The sequence below is a fragment of the Cajanus cajan genome, chromosome 4 (assembly GCF_000230855.2).
Source record: "Cajanus cajan strain Asha chromosome 4, NIPB_CcT2T_4, whole genome shotgun sequence".
NCBI classification, from domain to species: domain Eukaryota; kingdom Viridiplantae; phylum Streptophyta; class Magnoliopsida; order Fabales; family Fabaceae; genus Cajanus; species Cajanus cajan.
In genome coordinates, this window is record NC_138520.1 from 53,274,495 (window position 1) to 53,280,041 (window position 5,547).

The following is a 5,547-nucleotide window of genomic DNA, read 5'->3' on the forward strand; positions in this document are numbered from 1 at the left end:
TTATCTATTTGGCTTTAATAACTGTTGTATTTTTAAATTTACGCAATTGTTTGAAATAAAAACTGCACACAAACCTTTGCACACAACAGTTCCCTCTATACCCGGGGGCATGAGTGATTAACCATAGGGAGTGGATGTTAGTACAGCCGGTTGTCGAATGGGTCTATAGGTGCCCGTAGACCGTTGTCGGAAAACATCACTCAAGGTGATAACCATGAACTTGAGTCCGACGGTGCGTTGGAGCTTTCCATCGACCTACGATGAGAGGAATTGGGTCCCTATAATGGGGGCACCTTGGGGGCCTTGGACTGGTGAGAACAGTTAGAACCTACCTTGAATATGCACCTTTCTGCAGGATACCCCTACCTCGTGATTCGCTCGTGATTGTTCGTGGATGAGTGAATTGTTTGTGCATTCGTTATGTGCAATTGTTTGTGCATTAATAATAAACCTCGTGATAAGGTCTAAAGAATAATCCCCATGCATGAAAAAACCATGACATGAGAGGAAAGACCATGTGTGAAAATATAATAAAAGTGAGGAGCATGTACATCATTACCAATAAGACATCATGCATCCTCATAGACCATGCATTTTAGGTTCACCAATACCTCTTGACATGAGTAAAAGTGACCCATAATTATCGAGATTCTCCGTTGAGGAGAGATCATAAGTCAAGGAGGATGGTAACACTTTGTTTTAAAAAGGCAGCGCCTTAAAAATGGAGGGTTATCAAGCTCATGTCAAGAGCGTATTCATCCCATAAATTAATTAGATTAAATATTCATTTTTAGAAAGTGGCTGGTCATCTCTCTGTCCTCACACGCGCACAGAAAATCAAGAAAATGGAAGCGCTGGGGGAGCAAAATAAGAAGCTCACAACCGAGCTCTCTCAGCTCAACAAGAAAATGGACGCGTTGGAGGAACGAAATAAGGAGCTTACAGCCGAGCTCTCACAGCTCAAAGAGCAAATGGCGCAAATGATGGAACTCATGCGTCACCACAACATACAAGGGGCTGAGCACAGTGACCATGAGTCCCATCATGTTGGAGGAAGAGTGGAACAAGAGCTGAAAAGCGGGAAGCTAGCTAAACCTTCCCAATCATTTAAAGCTAAGAAGACCTTTGGGAAGAAGAAGGAGAGAGAAGTCAGTGCCATAACCATCCCTTCGTCTTCTTCCACTTCGAAGTCAGGAGGATCGCAATTCAAACCTGTGAAGAAGTTTGATAAACTTCCGACCACATATAGCGACATCCTGCCGAAGCTAGTGGAAGCACGTCTTCTAGCTTACGTTCCATTAAAGAAGATTGATCCACCTCATCCCAGTTGGTACAAACCACAAGACAAATGTTTATACCATTCGGGGGCATCGGGGCATTCAACGGAGAACTGCAGAGCTCTCAAATATAAGGTCCAAGACCTTATTGATGCCGGGTGGATCACTTTTGATTCGATAGCGCCCGACGTGAGCAAGAATCCTCGGCCAAAGCAGGAGTAGAGAGAAGAACAAGCCACGATAGGGCCCCTTCATATTTCTCTTTTAGGGACTCATGATCAGTACCCGAGATCATGAGAACCTTTTCATGTAAATAAGGGTTTTACAGTTTTTTTTAAAAATATCAATAAAGAGGCATTTTTCACATTACTCACTTTTTTGTTCTTTTCTCTCTTTCCCCATTAACATTAATAAATTCTAAACCTAAACAGAACCAATAAAATAATTATGTCTGTAATTGTTCGCTCTGACCGGGATCCAAAAGTTGAGGATAAATGGGTTGAGTTGGACAGTGATGAGGAGACCATTTCTCCGGATCTGCAAAGATTGCTGCATTAAGAAGCTCGTCAAGAGAAATTAGAGACCGTGAATTTGGGGCAGGGCCGAGAAATAAAAGAGGTCAATATTGGGACCCATATCAGTGATGAAATAAGGACATATGTTTCCACTATGATTATAATAAAATCATTCTTTCTCATTGCTTCTTTTCTTGCTTATAATAAAATTCTAAACCACATTTTTTAACCCTGTTTGAATAAACATGAATGAGGTTAAAATCATCTTAATAATAATAAACCCACATCATTTTTATGTGGAAGTGTGTGTGACAACTTGGAGCACCTTCCCTTGGCCTCGACAAGTGCCATCATGGAAATCCTAAAAACAAAAAAAAGCTCGGCAGGAAACCCAAAAAAGGGGGCTGCACAAAAATAAGAGCAAAAGACCCGCTAGGAATCCCATGAAAGGGTGACCTAGGCAAAAGTTAGGGTTGCAAAAATAAACAAAAACAAAAGTCCGCTAAAACACCACAAAAGGGTGTTTTAGGCAAAAATAAGGACAATCAAAAAACAAAAGAAATCCATGATGGTACCACGAGCCAAATTCAAGAAAGGTTCAAGGGAAGATATCCAAGTTGTCAAAATCACAACGTCAATAAACAAAGATTTTCTTAACTTCATAAGTGTTTAATCAAACAAGCCTAAACACATAAGCCCACCTTGGCCAAACATTCTTACAAAATCCATTTTTCAAAAATAAAATAATCCCCTCTAAAACACAAACTTTTGAAAATATATCCTTTCCTTCTTTTCTCTCTTGTCCCAAAAGATTTTGGAATAATCTAGTGGAAGCATGGAGAAATAAATCATCACTGATAATGGATCTAATCTGAACAACCAAATGGTGGAAGAACTGTGCCAAGAATTCAAAGATCCAACACAACTCTTCCCCATATCGGCCAAAGATGAACGGGGCAGTCGAGGCAACCAATAAGAGCATCAAGAAAATAGTGCAAAAGATGGTTGTCTCATTTAAAGACTGGCATGAGATGTTACCCTTCGCTCTTCATGGCTATAGGACTTCAGTACGCACGTCTGCAGGAGCTACTCCATTCTCCCTCATCTATGAGATGGAGGCAGTTTTACTCGTCGAAGTCGAGATACCTTCTCTAAGGGTAATCGTGAAAACAAAACTTTCCAAGGCAGAATGGGTTCAAAGCCGATACGACCAGTTGAACCTTATCAAAGAGAAACGGCTGAACGCCATATGCCATGGTCAAGCCTATCAGAGGAAGATCAAAAAGGCTTTTGACAAAAAAAGTCCACCCTCAAGTCTACCATGAGGGAGAGTTGGTAATAAAGAAATTGCCATCAGCTCAAAAGGACAAAATCGGAAAGTGGGCCCCAAATCACGAAGAACCGTACGTGGTAAAGCGAGCTTTCTCAGGAGGAGCATTGATCTTCACAAACATGGATGGAGAAGAACTTCGATACCTAGTCAACACTGACGTGGTAAAGAAGTACTATGCTTGAAGACGTTGCTTGCATAGGCCCGCTAGGACGAAAACCCAAAAAGGGCGTCCTAGGCAAAAGTTAGGGCAAAATAAAAAGCCCGCCAGTACAAGGGTACTAGGCAAAACAAAGGCAAAAATTATCCCCGCTAGGATACGTCCTAGGCAAAAGTTAGGGGCAAAAGAATAAGATGTAAAAACAAAGCAAGCAACGATCGCTTGAATCGAAAACCGAAAGGCGGTTCAAGTGATTATCTTCTAGAAGCAAGCGTCTTGCAGCATCTACACTCCTGGCTCAGGCCGAAGCAATTAGGGGAACGTAAAGAGCAACAATTACAGATATAATTGTTAAGCCCAATGTATATAGCCTACCCTGGCCAGCCATTCTTCAGAAATTTCCTTCTGTATATCTTTCTGTAAAAAAACACTTGTGAATATCAAATAAAATATCCATTTGTTTCTTTTCTCTCTTGACCATGTGATTATGCCTCTAAATTGATGTTTCAAAAATTGTACGAAACTCTTTTAATAATCGGTCAAATAAAGAAAATTGGAGGGGTTCCTATAAAATCCATAAATCTCCTGCATAAAGGCTCACAAAAATACTCCCTCGCGTCAATGACAGAAAGTCCTCCAAGAAGAAGAGGATAGGGAGAGCCACTCACTTTTCTAAATAAATGAACAAAAATAAAAAATTGTATTGCATGCATCACACATATTAATTGCACATTTAAAGACCTTATCATGAGGCAATTGCATAAAATAGAAAAAATAGAAAAATTGCTTGTGTATGACAGCAGCAAACAAAATGCAAAGATTCAGAAAATCAACAGCGTCATACAGAATAACTGAGCCTGGAGAGGCTTGCCGAAAGAATACTCTCAGAATAATTGAGCCTGGAGAGGCTTGCCGAAAGAATACTCTCAGAATAACTGAGCCTGGAGAGGCTCGCCGAAATAATACTCTCTCAAAATAATTGAGCCTGGAGAGGCTCGCCGAAATAATACTCTCTCTCAAAATAACTGAGCCTGGAGAGGCTCGCCGAAATAATACTCTCTCATAATAACTGAGACATTTCTGTACAGAAAAAGCCGAAAAACAACAGAAAAGGCAAAAATACAGAAAAAGCCAAAAAATGACAAAAAAGGCAAAAATACAGAAAAAGCCAAAAAATGACAAAAAAGGCAAACATACAGAAAAAGTCAAAAGTCGACAAAAAAAGACAAAGATTTCACATCTTTCAGAATAACTGAGCCTGGAGAGGCTCGCCGAAATAATACTCTCAGAATAATTGAGCCTGGAGAGGCTTGCTGAAATAATACTCTTTCAGAATAATTGAGCCTGGAGAGGCTTGCAGAAATAATACTCTCTCAGAATAACTGAGCCTGGAGAGGCTCGCAGAAATAATACTCCCCAGAGAAACCTCAGCTCGCGCTCAGAACAAATCCCCAGCGAGAGCTATCAAAGCAAGATCGACAAAATTCCCAATGGAAGTACGATCACCCAAGCAGAATATCCAAGTCAAAGGACTTAAACTTCCTCAGTGAAGATAGCTCTCCAACTCAAGTGTTGAGTGAGGCTAAGCCTGCAGAGGCTTCCTAAATAATACTCTGGGATACATAAGATCCCTCATTCCCCAATCGCCTACTCAGAGGCATCCCTGCAAAAAGAGAAAAATCAAAAAATATCAATAAGTATTCCCCAAGCGGAATTTGGCACTCAGCCGAACACTGAACTTCAGATCCCCAGTCGCCTACACAAGAGGCACTCCTTCAAAAAGGAAAACCCAAAAAAAGAAAAAAAATCAATAACAATTCCCCAAGCGGAATTTGGCTTTTTAGCCAATCATTGAACGTCAAGCTGATACGCCTAACAGAAGAGGCTAATCAAAATCAACGACAGAATCCCCAGCGGATAACAGCCTACACAGAGGCGACAAAAATCAGAAAACCCAAAAGAGATACCCGAATAAAGATAACCGGGATACTCCACCAACGTCAAAGGACGTCAGCCAAGCATAAGGCATCGCTCAATTCAAGAAGAGCATCTGTGTCTACACCCCAAGGAAACAGAAATTCCTCCATGGGTACCAACAATGCAATGCAAGTTGGGGCACAGGAACCTATGAATGACTGCACATCCCCTAGACGGATCCCTGCGTTATCCAGCCCTCAGTGGCACAAAATCAGAAAAACCGTTGAAGCAGCATCGTGGACTGTGGAGACAAAATCATATCAAAGCCTAAAAGGCAATACCCAGCTA